This window comes from Athene cunicularia, assembly GCF_003259725.1.
Source record: "Athene cunicularia isolate RWA chromosome 8 unlocalized genomic scaffold, athCun1 chr8_part1, whole genome shotgun sequence".
NCBI lineage: Eukaryota > Metazoa > Chordata > Aves > Strigiformes > Strigidae > Athene > Athene cunicularia.
In genome coordinates, this window is record NW_020799109.1 from 12,296,627 (window position 1) to 12,311,443 (window position 14,817).

The window sequence follows — 14,817 nt, forward strand, 5'->3', positions numbered from 1 at the left end:
GGTACCTTGAAGCACATTACGATCTTAACGCACCCACCTGTTGTAGCTATAATTTACCTTTCATCAACTGGAAATTATCATTCTCATAGCTGAAATATGGCAATTTATTACAGGAGCATAGCTAGTCTGCTTCTATACAAAGCAAAACAGACAGCCTTAGATCATCCTCTGTGATTTCTATTTTGTTTTTCAGCAAAATGAACTAGACACGGTTGTGTGCTGTTACCATGTCTCCGGCTTTTTGGAGACGCAGAACATGGGAAAAAAAACCAAACAAACAAACAAACAAAAACCACCAACCCCCCTCCCCCCCAACCAACCAACCAAACAAAAAAAAAACCCAAAACAACCCAACCAAGACCCACCAAAATCAAAAGCAGAAACCCAAAACCAAGCCAGATTAAAGACTGTATTTGGCTTAGACCAACCAGCTGAGGTGTCCGAAGGGAAAACATTAAGAAATGTCAATAAACTCTTGTCTGCAAAGAAAGATTTAGAGAAATGAAACTGCATTTTAGGAGGGACTCTTCAAGTGAATAAGCCAGCCTCTGCTGATTTGATACATGAAAAAAAAGCCAACACTTCCCCAGCAGATAAAACATTTGATAATCAAATGCATGATTTCCTGTACATTGCCTCAGTTATCCAGCACTATCTAGGGTACCAAATTAGACTGACCACTGGTCCAAACCAGCACAGCAAGTCCCACTGCTCTGTGAAGACAGACAGGTACCTTGAAGCACATTACGATCTTAACGCACCCACCTGTTGTAGCTATAATTTACCTTTCATCAACTGGAAATTATCATTCTCATAGCTGAAATATGGCAATTTATTACAGGAGCATAGCTAGTCTGCTTCTATACAAAGCAAAACAGACAGCCTTAGATCATCCTCTGTGATTTCTATTTTGTTTTTCAGCAAAATGAACTAGACACGGTTGTGTGCTGTTACCATGTCTGAGCTGAAGCACAGTAACTTCTTAAACTGCTCCATTTCCATCCTCAAAGACACATCAGCCTCTGCTCTGTGATCCCCTAGGCAGAAGACACAATGTTAATGGAGATTCTGGCTGCCATTCTCAAAAGCAGTTAGTGATTTGAATGCTTCAATTTCTAGTGTGCCCAACCCAAAATACTTTAAAAGGTCCCATTTTCAGGAAACGATGAACACTCAAAAACTGCTGGATGGTGGTTTCCCCCTCCCTCCCAGTGTTTAAATCCAGAATCCATTTTACCTGATGTTTCTACCCAGAAAATCCTTTTGCAAAACTAAAACCTTAGTATAGTCAAAAAGGGCAAAAAAATCATCTTCTTTTGCCAGCTGTGATAAAAATGCAACAAATCCATACATAACTCCAGTTACACAAAATACAGTAGTCTACTCTTGAATATGGATCTGTGAATATTTTCTTCCAGAGTGCTACAGTGAAAACCTTCTCTCACAAAATACTATAATCAGCTTTCAGTGAAGCCTGATTTACTGGACATAATAACAAAGCTTGATTTCCAACATTGTCAGGCCAAAAAATCCCCACCCGGTATTTCCAATTCATGTATGCTTGCACTTGTTCTCACTACAAATGCAACCAGCAGTAATCCCTGCCTTGCTGCCTGCCTCCCCTGAAAAACAGACCATAATTAGCAAAATCCTTGGAAATCATCCTTCAGTTAATGATGAAAAGAAAGAAGGTATGAACAGAGAGAAAAGTCAGACCAGTGAAATACTGATAGTCTCTGCAGCTGTTCCTTAATCTGTTAGTGGAAAAATTCAGACTCTCTTTTAGTCAGAGAAGTTTGGTATCACGCAATTGTTCAATCAAAGCTCAGCAAACCTCATTATTTCAGACCTCTTTAGCAATACAGAGTTTTGCCTGAGAGTAGGATAGGATGTGTATTCGCTTGGTGTGGCACTCTGCCCCCAGGAACAGCATAGCCAGTGCTCACGCCTGCACAGCCCCCGGAGCTGGCACAGCCACCCGGAACCCCAGCACAGTCACAACTGCACGGTCTTCATCTGCCATCCTGTTGGGCTCTACTTCAAGCCAGAAGTCTAACCAATACTCACTGGTTTCAGCCAAGCCTATGCTGATAGTAGGGCAGAATGAAACAAGAGTTTCTCAATTAACTCCCAATTAGAGTCAAATGTATCCTCAAAGGAGATCTCAGTACCAAAACTCCTTATGAACATTAATTTATGTAGCATGTATTTTTAATGAGTCCAGCCTTGTCTTGGGTTTAGAAAACACAAACACAGGGTGGCAGCTATTCAAACCCACTGCAGCAGAGCATGAGCAAGTGCTGACTCCGTGGGGTGACAAAGTTACGTCGCCAGTTATGATGTCTACCTTTATTGCATAACCCTCAGATAACTAAATTAATTAAATAGGTAAAGTGGCAAAATGAAATTCACCTACCAATATACTGATTATATAATAGAAAAGGAAATTAAAAAGACCAGAGGGCTAAAAACTTGTGCTCGTTTTTGCAAATATGGTTAAATCTTGTAACATCTCCAGCTTCTGCTGATGCTCTTTTTCATAAACACACTTTTGAAAACATAATCCTGTAGACAGTTAAAGCACACACATTTAAAGCAGAAGGGGATTTTACTAGTCCGAATTTGGAGCTTGAAACATCACCCCTCCCTCTCCACACACCATGTGAAACCAGGTAAATGGCCAGCAGTCACGCCCTTTGGGCTCCAATATATTAAAGCACTCCACTCACTGTAAGATAAAATTACCTGTACAGACTCTAAAGTAAAAAAGAAAAAAAAGCCATACATAAAGAATGCTGAGCTATACCAAGAAATTCAGCCAATGCCCTTTCGAGGCTGTCATTTAAATACAACCAGAAAATACTCTTCACCATATTACAGTGAAAAGTAATGGGTAACTCGCTGGTTTGAGCATTAATACTCTCCACCCAATATGGCATTAGCACACAATCAAATCACTTTGTATCTCAAACTTTGTGCCAACATTTTGTAGGCATACATAACCTATATTACAGAAAACACCCATTAAATTAGAACATGGTATCACAACAGATTTTCCAAACGCAAATATATTTTTAAAATATATATTTTAAGAGGACAGTGTGACCAGATGACAACTGTTTTATACTTTAAAGTCAGAATGAAGCAAACTAATCATGCAGTACTCAGTTTTAACTGCAAATCCAGAGTCAAGCTTTGAGTGGTAACATTGGACGTATAACAATCCCCCAAACCATAATCACATAGATATGCAATATTTCCCTAGCAATAGCCAGTGCAAATTGAAAATCCTGAGTTTGGGTTTTTTAATACTTTCAAGCAGTCTTCACTTTAAGTTTATTAACTTTAGGACTGAAACTTTAGGTATTTTTGTATATCCCTGAAAGAACAACCACACAACAATTTTAGTTTAAATGAATGTCAAAAGATTGCTTCAGGATGCACTGCAGTCTCCAAACTCCTGAAAACTATATTCTGCTAATCTAGGTTACAGTCTATCTTCAGGGGTTCTCCTGTATTATCACTCCTTGATGCTTTAGATTCAGCCTGACACGGTTGAAAAGACTTCCTTTCCTTTCTTCTTCTGTACACCTGAACAGCAAAAGTACACTTTTTTCCACATTCCCTTGCCCCACCCCCCCCCAGATCAAATAGGCTTTATTAAGGAAATTATTTTCATGGTTTAACCCCAGCCAGCAATGAAGTACCACGCAGCAGCTCGCTCACTCCTCTCCCTGCAGGGGGATGGGGAGGAAATCGGAGAAGAGAGTAAAACTTTCAGGCTGTGATAAGAACAGTTTAATGACTAAAAATATAATTACAGTAACAATAATAAATATAGCAAAAAGAGAAAGAAATAAAACCCAAGAGAAGACAAGTGATGCACAATGCAATTGCTCACCACATACTGACCAAAGTGATCCATCCCTCCTGCCCAACTCCCCCCAGTTTATACACTGAGCATGACGCTCTAGGGTATGGAATATCCCTTTGTCTAGTTTAGGTCAGCTGTCCTGGCCTTGCTCCCTTCCCAGCTTCTTCTACACCTGCTCCCTGGCAGAGCATGGGAAACTGAAAAATCCTTAAACTTAGGATAAGTACTACTTAGCTTCAAAACTACTTAACAACTAAACCATCAGTGTGTTATCAACATTATTCTCACACTAAATCCAAAACACAGCACTGTACCAGCTACTAGGAAGAAAATAAGCTTTATCCCAGACAAAACCAGGACAATTATTTTAAAACACTACAGATAAACTATGACCTAGATCAGGGAGTCTCTACCCACTTCATGTTTTAAAAAATTTATTTACTTTAAAAGATGTTATTTCATGCCACTCAAATTGTGCATTCAAGCACATTTTGTATGGACCAGGTCTGTCATCTTTTATTTCCTAAAACCTGAGTTTACATTAAGAACAATAGAACAATTTCTCGGGGTCATCTGAAAAGCATACATAACTGCACATACCAGAAAAGAAACACTATAAAACTGAGAAGCCCTCAGGGACCACTGTTTTACCGAGGAGTAGCATGACCAAGCTGCTGGCTCAGCTCCCATGTAACATTGTCACTGCTTTTGGTTCAGATTTGTCACCACATAGTGTCCTCCCAGGGGGTGGCCATCTCCAACCTAGGACTGCTCTAAGATGCTTCCAAATGCAATATAAAAACTACATGCAGATTAGTTAAGAAATGTCATCCTAAAGATGACATAGACTGTCCCATAATTCAGATACTCTCTGGGTTTGCATCTCACCAAGTTACCCCATCACTGGGATGTGCTCATCCCTGCTGCCCATTGCCAGTTTGGTTTCATGCTGATGACTCCATGGGCCAGATGAGCCTGCAAGGGGTATGGGAGAAGGGGAGGAACAGAGGACCTGACCTGGATGTACTTCTGAGTACTCAGCACCCCCTCATCTCCCCTCTCTTGAGCTGTGGGAGAGGGGGATGCAGTCTTCAAACTCTGTTCTGCAGCCGGCACAGCCGCCCAGAGCCTTTCTGCTCACACTCCCGCATGCATCCAAATGCAGTCTTGTCAACCCTGGTCTCACCTTTAAGGAAAACCAAGCATGCAACATGGCATGCCAAGACATTCTTCCCTGCCCTGCTGTTTTTCCCAGTTACAGTTGGAGTGGGTCCAGAGGAGGCCACAAAGATGATCAGGGGGCTGCAGCAAATCCCCTTTGAAGACAGGTTGAGAGAGTTGGGGTTGTTCAGCCTGGAGAAGAGAAGGCTCTGGGCAGACCTTATAGTGGTCTTCCAGTACTTAAAAGGAGCTACAGGAAAGATGGGGAGGAACATGAAGCATAGGGATAGGACAAAGGGTGACAGTTTTAAATTGAGAGAGGGTAGACTTAGATTAGATAAAAGGAAGAAATTATTTACTGTGAGGGTGGTGAGACACTGGCAGAGGTTGCCCAGAGAAGCTGTGGCTGCCCCCTCCCTGGCAGTGTTCAAGGCCAGGTTGGACGGGGCTTTGAGCAACCTGGGCTAGTGGAAGGTGTCCCTGGCCATGGCAGGGGGGTTGGAACTAGGTGATCTTTAAGGTCCCTTCCAACGCAAACCGTTCTATGATTCTCTGAAACACAAGGTTCCTGAAACCAGCCCTCCCATTCATGCTGTCTTTGCATAACCTCTCAGATGGCACATCCCAAAACCTGAGCACCATCTCCCTACTACACCTGCCATTGCCTGATCTGATGCCATCTCCCCCCAGCAGGATCTATTCCCAAAAAGGCTTTGAGCCCAAAAGCTCACTAGCAGACTTTTCTCCGCTCCCCAGGACCACACCAAAAGTACTTTCAAACACATATACACAAAGACATACCTACTTCTGAGTGCTTCGATCCCTGCTTAAGGGACAAGACCAGTTCCTGGTTTTAGAGAAATCTCATTTGTTTCAAGCATCAGCATCTTAGCTAATGAGTTTTCACTTCCCATCTACACTCCACAAATACTGGGCTGAGTAATGCATAGCCTAATTGACTGTTAAGGTCATTGGCCAGCTCTTTAATCTTATTTAGTATACTTTGAGACAGTTCATGAGTCATTAAGGGTTTCATTCTTGGGAACACAAAGACACGTAATATACATTAATAAAGAGCATAAATACAATCCAATGTGTGTATTTTACAGATTGCAAAATTAGAAACATGGCATTAAGTATTTCTTTGCAACGTTATCATTTTAATAATGTTACTTATTTTAATATACAATAAAAATGTTTAATTGTCAGAGCCTGCTAGTGTCTTCATAATTTATAATGTTGCCATAGCTCTAAGAAAATGCCTTAAGTAGTAAAAGTCACACTTTAAATACCAACTTGAAGGAAAAGAAGGGCTCAAGGGAGACCCATCTTAAAAATTCCTTACTTGAAGGAGGAAAAAAGACATTTTTGAAACTGTTATTCATGATATTTGATTTTATGATGTAAATTGTAATTCAGTGCGCACAGACATGTCAGGAACTTTGCAATACTTTTTAAAGAGATCAGCATCACTAATCAGACACTGAAATCCAATTTCTGGGAGAATCTGGGAGCTCAAAGCTGAACAGTTTAGCTAGCTTGGAAAGACCTTTGAAAAATAAAGTTAAACAGTAATTATACATAAGTGTGCTTGAGAAACTTTACACCTGTCTTGACATGAATCAGATCTTTGCATGGATGATGAAATTCTTGGCATTGCTTGAGGTGATTGGGATGGCATTAGCTTAGGCAGGGTAAGAATTCAACAGCCACAAGCCTAGACAGGTAGGATAAAGGAATTACTGACTCAAAAAAGCATGACAGCTTATCTGTTGAAAGTCTAAACATGTTAATCATTTAACATAAACAGATCTGCTGATATTTTTAGAAAGGCATTTCAACTCATAAGTAACAATGTTAAAAAAGGACACCAGTAACCCTAATCATATTTTCCACAGGTCCTCCCAGCCCCTTGCAGATTGTTTCCACTAAAACTCAAGACTAGGGGAAAAACATAAAGAAAACAAGGAAAGAACAACCAAAAAAAGCCAAAAACAGGTAGCTGGGTTTGGGATTAAGACAATGACGAAGTTGCTGGCAATAAGCGTTTGACTGCTGGCTATGCTACAAACTCCTCTTGCAACCTTTGTATCTCTGTGCCTCAGTTCCCAGTCTGTAAAACAAAGGTGATTAACATTTCCCTACCTCACAGAAACGTTCTCAGAATAAATCCATAAATGCCTGGGAGACAATGAGACACCACTGTGACAGAGGCCATAAAAATACCTAGGAAAAAAACAAACATAAAAATAAGTGTCATAAGTGACTGTAACAGCAGAGATATTCACAAATTAAATGCAAAGCAAAGGTTAAAACTTCACTTAACAACACAAACTCTCCATCCTGGAGAAGAAGTGGCACATATTCCCATTCAGATGCTTTTAAAACCATGACAGCAAGAACAGTTTCCCCTTTCTGACTTGGACATGATGCAGTTGTGATAATCCACCACGACATACAGATGGGAAAGGTGTTTCCTTCACAGATCACCAGCTCAGGCCCTCCATTACAAGTATCACATCCAAGAACCCCCACCACAATGACAGACCCCAATATACTGACAATGCTCTTCCTCAGTCTCTGATACCTACTGCAGAACTGAGTTCCTCCAACAGTTAAAACACTTCTAATTTTCAGCCTAACATTTATTCCTGAACAGGTTTCATCTCTTTGTTTTCATGCCAACATTGATCCAACAGCTTAAAAAGCTTTTCTCTATCCCTGAAGTTTATTTCCTCGACAATAAAAATTAATTACACCACCTCCCTGTCAGGACTCCTTTTACCACCCAAGGAAGTTCTTGGAATTTGCTCTCACATGACTCCTTATCCTTAAGATGATGGACCTCCTCTGTTACCCTACTTCACCATCTACCCAGCACCATCCTTGAGGCTCACTGTCCCCTTGCAACTGCACAGATGTGTTCCTCCAGCATTTTCAGCTGGTAATCCCCTCCTATCCTACCCAGCTCAGAGCAAAAGTTTCTTCCTCCTAAAGCCTCCATACGTCATGACCCTTCATGCTATCACCATGGAGATATGTCCCACTTCCACTGCTCCAGGTCTCAAGCTCTTTCTGAAAGATCCCAGCCCTTCACAGCCCTGACTGTCCTACCTGTAGTGCTTTAAGCCCTCAGGGTACCGATCCATGGTGCTAGGAACATTACAGGGATCACATGAGGACTCCCCAAAAACACATATTCTTTCAGCGTCAACTCAGATCAGCAACCAACGGCTTGAGCTCAATTATACCGTTAAGCGTTAACATGAGCCAAATGACTAGAGCCCTCAGAAGGATAAGTGATTCAAAATTATGCAAATGCATATAATGTGTTATTTAGTCTTTATCATTTACAAAGTACTCTTTTCATAAACAGTTTCAGCACTCTTTCAGAAAGTGTGACAGTGCCCTGAAATCCAGGTCTCTGATGATTTCTGCATCATACACCAACCACATCCTCAGTGGGAAGGGGGAGGAATGACACTGGTTTGTTCGCTGCCCCATACACCTACAGATACCTCCACCTATCCTCTCACACACATGGCCCTTGGAGACCCTCTCTTATCCCCTCACAACCTGAGCTGACTGGGACAACAAAAATCCTCTCACTTTTTTTAATTTCTGGGGAGACAGACCTGTTCCCTTCCTCCTGGCACAGTAAGCAAAACCAGCTTGAGAGCCGGTCAGACAAGTACCTGAGCTGGCAGGAGGGGAACAGCAAGCTCACCCCTTCTGCTGGCAGTCTGATGCCAGATCAGACTGGGATGTATTAGAAACCTCAGCCCAGGGAACCAGAATAAACTCACCTTTCCAAGGACTTGGATCCATTTAAAACTGTGCTTTAATAACCTTCACAAACAAATATATTATGCAATTTTGTTATGCAGCATTGACTTCAATGACACTGTAGCAGTGCTTACTCTACTATATTTACTTCTGGCACACACTGGCACTGTTTGCTGTAGTCATTCAGAAAGTGTTCCTGCTTTAAAAACGGAGGTCTTACCCTGCCAATATCTATGCACAAAGCTCTTCCATGTTCTTCATAACTTGGACCACATTGTCTCCTTATTCTGTCCCTGCAGGCTCCCTTGTCTACAACATGTCCTAAGATTTTCCCTCTCTCACACAGGGTCACAATTTTCTAGCCCAGCATCTCTGCCTCAGTGTCAGGTCACCACCTCCCACCTTCACCTCTCCATCCCTCAGGTCAGAATTTTAGAGAACTATCCCAGCACCTCCTGCCAGGCTCCCCAGGATTTGAGGAAAGCCCTCTTTTAGGCAAGCACACATCAACCCTGATGCCGAGGACAAACATACAAAATGAACAGAAGATAGATTATCTGTTAGAAATCTATTTTGTCGCTTCCCCCAGGACTAACAGGATGACCATTTTGGTACTGACTCTTTTCACTCTCTTCATCAGCTAGTCTTTGTTGTAAGAATAGCAATCACATCTGAGTGGAATCCATCCAGCTGTAAGTGGTTCGTTAAATCCCAGGACACACTGTATACAGAGGAGGATACTTAAGCTGCTTAAACGGCAACCCTTTACAAAATGCATAAAAATGCTTTAAATTTCTGTAAGCCAACAATTCAAATAAATATTGTCCCTTAAACATATCAGTCTCCGCTGCTAATTCTTGTATCATTTTCTATGCATTTACTTTGCATTTACACTTTGGAAACCCTCTGGAATTTCCTATAGTTCTAACACACCTAGCTGCAATTGTCCATGGTACACATGCATCTATTTCACTAAAAACTGCTTTCTCCCAAAAGGAGTAGTAGATTTTGCATAGTAGCGGTAGTTCAAGTCAACTATTCTCAGCCACACCACTGTGCACTACTTTGCAAAAGGGGAAACACAGCACCCAAAAAAAACCCCAACCAAAAACAAATCACCTTTTTTAAGCTAGACATATTAAGACAGAGAGCAGAGAATTTTAAGATGAGGTTAGAAAATACTCTCAGTCATACCAAGCACTCTTTAATATGCAATTTAAGACCCCTGGAAACCCCTGCCACAACAGAACCTGTGCACACAGAAGTGATTGCCTTACACTCTGAATTTCTTTGCATCTCTGTCTGTCCGACTTGTATATTTAAAATTTTACACTGATTCAGTTTTGGATGTCATAGTCAACTTTATAAAACAGATGTTCTCCTTATACAGGGAGAGGGCATAGAAAGAGGAGGTATTTGCTGTTGAGGATTAAACATTAACAGAAAAACCGTAATCAGCAGTGACAAAAGTGGTAATGGCAGTTCACTGGAGATAACCTCCTCTGTGAAGCACACTGCAGTCTCCATCATGCTAATTTAGGTTGTTAGAAGCCTGAAGTGACTAAAGAGAGACCATACCAACAGGATTTTAGCACACCAAATTATACTCAGCCTCCCCCCGCCCCCAAGTTAAAGTCAATGCCAGCAAGTGCAGCAGAGAGGCTGCCGAGAGCTTCCCTGCGCACACCGCAAGGGCAACGCTGCGCATCCCCTGCTGCACCCTGGAACAAGAGCTCAGCACCTACAGCTGCACCGGGACACCTCTGCAACCAAAAGCACGAGTGCTACCACCACGGTTTTTGCCACTTTCTGTGTGTCAAGCCCTGAAGAATATTTTCTGAAACTCCTCAAGGCCACCTCTTCAATCTACATGACAGTATTTACTGAGCAGACAATAGCAGCAGCCAGGAGCATTTCATGCAGCATTGACAACAGCAAGGAATTCCTCGCTTCTTGGTAAGCTCCCATGCTGACTGACACAGCAAGAGGCGCTGCAAGAGGCCAAGAAAAGCCACAACTTATCACAAGAAAATGGCAAATTGTGAAAAACCTCTATCGCAAGGTTAGCTGCCTAGGCATAGGCTTTAATAGAGCTCTATAAATACCTCAGTCTAACACTGACAGAGGTTAAAAACCTATTATCTTTCCCAAACGACAGTGTGAACATATGTTCAATCGAACACCCCGCCCCACCAAGCTACAAAGTAGATTCTGCTCTTTCAGTTCCACAAATACAAACCACAGGGAGCATTTTAAATGAAAGCATTATGAAGATTACATTAGGCAAGTTTGATCTACTGTAAAACACTCGCACACAACGTTAGGAGGAAGAACAACCTTTAACACCTGCTTTCTCTTCAAACATAGCATTATCTCTGTGCATGGCTTGGCTCTTAATGGGATGAAGTCTCAAACTGTATGGCTTACTCCACCAGCAAAGAATACTTTAAATGTTTGGGACTTAGTGGCCCACTAATACTGAACTGGTGAGAATATTCTTCTGAAAATGTACACTCTTTGGCTGGCTGCCGCCCCACAGCCCAGCTCTACACAGTGGAGAAGGTTTTCACCCCGGTGTGAAATGTGACACAAGAGGAGATGTGGCAGCTGGAAAAGGACTGCACAATCCAAGCAGTGTTGAAAGTCATCATCATAAATATTCACAAGCAGACTGATTTGTTTCCTTACCAATAGTGCATTGTTATTCACAAATATTAATTAGTTTCTAAATACCACCTGTTACTCAGCCCTCCCCTTCACTGCGTGCCACAGGCTCCATGGCTGCTCAGGCTTGCAGCCCCTCCACGCTGCTCAGAGATTTAATGATGTTTCAACTTCCACAGCTCATTCAGCTCCTGGGAGGAGAGGCTAGGAATAATTACTTACTTATGCCTTTTCTCTGCTGACCTCTCTGGAGGATGAAACAAGCAGCTTTAATGGCCTCTGAAGGGAGCCTGGTCCAGCCTCTCTCAGATGGGAAGGATGACAACTGCACTAGTAGGTCTTTGGAGGGGAGAACCGTTTTAAAGATCCAAACTTCAAAGATCTCAATGAGCAGAGAGTTCAAGCTCAAACTCCCCACTGGAGAAAGGAAAGCTTCTAATGCAATCGCTCACATTTCCAGCAATCACTCAGCTTTAGACAGAGCTGAGGCACCAGGAATTGCCTGTCACATACTACAGTATAAATAAATCTCAGTCTGCCAGGAGGAAAGCTGTTACAAACCTAAGCAATTTTTTTTTTTGATTCTTTAGATCACTTCCCTCAAAGGATCTCTGAAGGTAAAAGGTGCAGGTTTAAGCAGAGCCAACACAGGATTCCCCACCCCCCAGTAAAAGCAAACGTATTCCCTCCTCCTCCTAATTATATGCATTACCCATAACATGAGAAAGTTGGGCAGAGCACTGATAAAATGCACGAGTTGGTAGCACACTTAAGGTTGAAGTGGCGGCACAAATGAATGACAAAGTACCGTCTTGGTCCCTCTGTGAACCCTGGATGTAAGATCCCTCAGACCTCTGAAACACACTCATCCTGCTCGCTGTCAAGCAGAGATGACTAAGGAGGATGATCTGATCTTGATGAATTCAAATACAAACGAAAAAAGGAATGGGATTAACTCCTTGAGCCATGGCTCACACCTAGCCCCATTGGAAGAGAGGAACCTGAAGCATGCTCCTCACAGATGCCTGCTGAAAGACCCAAGCTCCAAACCCCAGCATTTGGCATTTGCATCATGCAGATACAGAACAAACCTTGTTATCCCACAGCTGACAGGCGTGATACCAAGGCACAGACAGCAGCTTGTATGCTTCCCAGGGAAGAGATACAATCTATTCAATGCACCTTTCCACATCAGATTTTTGTTACCAGGTACACAGCATGATTTCACTGGTACAGTCCAATCTGAATACTTCTTAACATGTTTTTTAAGATCTTATGCATCATGCCATCAGCTCTACAGAACAGCTACAGAGTAGAATAAGTAATAAATAACAGGTGTAAGATGAAAAATCAGAGCATTTTTCTGCTGGAAAACATAACTACAGGATAATTTAACCTTGTCCTTGTTAAATACGAAATGGAGGAGTTGCAGCCAGGGCTTGCTGTCCTAAAACTCCTGATAGAAAAAAAAAAAATTCTCTGCAATAGTCCCTGCAGACAGCAAAAATCCAGGACTACCAGGATTTTCTGAGAGTTTGGTTAGCCTCACAATCAAGTTCCTAAGATTATAAAACTCACAAGTGGGAGGGCAAGAAGCACGCAAGAATATCTAGTCATTTTTCCAGTGAATGATAAACATGGTGCTGAATTTCTTAGGAACTTGAATGGCTGAAGCTGAAGTTAAGCTTCACTAGAGCTATATTTAGTTCTGCACAAACATAAATTAGGAAACACTTTCTTCCCAGTTACTAATGCAATGTGACAGAAACAATTATTTGCTCAGTGTCTAATGTTACCTCTGGTGAACATCTGGCTTGCAGAAACTATATATTATATAATTAAAAAATCAAGCTGATATTCTGCAAATCAGTGAGAAAACTCATTTAAGATGAAGAGACATTTGATTTGCACGTGTCTGAGCTACACTGGTCTTAGCTGTGCAGACAGAGTTAGTGCTGAGCCCTCTTTTGCTTTGATACTAAGCTACAAAGTTTGTTTTCTGAATTATATACTAGTTTATTCAAGAATTCTGTGGACATCTAAAGAATATGATATCTTCTCCAAAGTTTAAAACAGAGCTGGGCAGAAGGACAGAACAATTAAAAAAAAAAAATCTTCTATGATTTCAAGTGCCAGTTTATCTCTATGGAAAATGCAATTCTGGGTCACAAGGGAGCTCTCATCTCAGCAATCACTTCAGACTTCAGTGTCTACAAAACACAAAAGACAAGAAAATGCATGACTCAATGAAGGGCTAGTTAGACTGTGGAGCACCAAGCCATGATTGTACAGAGGAATCCCACGTGATTCAGAATTGCTCAAAAGGGCTACACTGAAAAAAAAATCCTAGGCATGTGGCTGAGAAGAAACCCTGTTCCTGCCTACCACAACAAAAATGTCAACGAATAGGTCTGGAGTTTCCAAGCCATCTGACACAGCATCATTACACACTAAGTTAAAAAGCATACAACGCTCTGGCAGAAACAATATGTCCTTTCTTTTGGTACCGCTGGGCAAATATTTGCCAGACCCTTTACCATACTGAGTCATACGGTTATTTCTAGAACTGGAGGAGTTGGCATTTCACACTCAGCTTAAGTGATTGAGACCCATTATAACCAGAGAGATTCACTAAGTATCTGTGTCCTGATGTGCTGGTGACCTTTCCAGTTGTTGATGCCTTTGAGATGGAAGGCAGATGAGCACATGACACAATCTAAAAGACCAACAACACCCAAGCCTTCTATAGCCCAAGCAGGACTACTAAAATAAACACACATATTTGCCTAATCTTTCAGCTTTCTTCTGGGAAAATAAATGAAAGGAGAGGATAAATGTTTGGTTTCTTGGTAGCGTTTTGTAAAAGATTATCTGTTATTTTGGCAGCAGGTTGTCAGCAGCAGGTTGAACATGGAAGTATGAGTTCTGGGCACAAAGCAAACAAACATCTCACCATAAGCCAAAACATCTCTTAAGACACTCCAATTCTGAACAATCTCTCTTACCTCAGTGCCAAGCATGACTAATTTTGATGAACAAGTCACAAGGATTTCCAGGGAGAAATGACACCTCCACTACTCCCACCTGTATGAAATCTAGGAACACTGTTTATGTGCTTTATCTTCTTTGAGGAACCTGTGGCAAGGGAAAGAATTCATATCCCAAATACCCATAAGGTCAAGTGTATCAAAACTTCTCCTATGAGTTCTCCAGCAGCCAGAGGCACAAACTGAAGATGCCAGATGCCTGTTTAACTGTGTCCCTGCACCCATGATATTCAATAGGCATAATATTTTGCCTAGAGAAACTCAAGGTTTGACCACAAATTTTGC

The 14,817-nt window shown here is 41.7% G+C and overlaps 1 protein-coding gene across 18 annotated transcripts in view; it reads right to left on the reverse strand.

Annotated features, from left to right (window-relative positions):
- Positions 1-7,261, reverse strand: part of PTPRF (protein tyrosine phosphatase, receptor type F) — a 296,366-nt gene extending 289,105 nt beyond the window's left edge. For all 18 annotated transcript variants that reach the window (XM_026854407.1, XM_026854406.1, XM_026854410.1 and 15 more), the window contains exon 1: positions 7,181-7,261. The gene's annotated coding sequence lies outside the window, so the exon portion shown is untranslated. The remainder of the gene's footprint in view (positions 1-7,180) is intronic.
- Between the last annotated feature and the right edge of the window lie 7,556 nt (positions 7,262-14,817).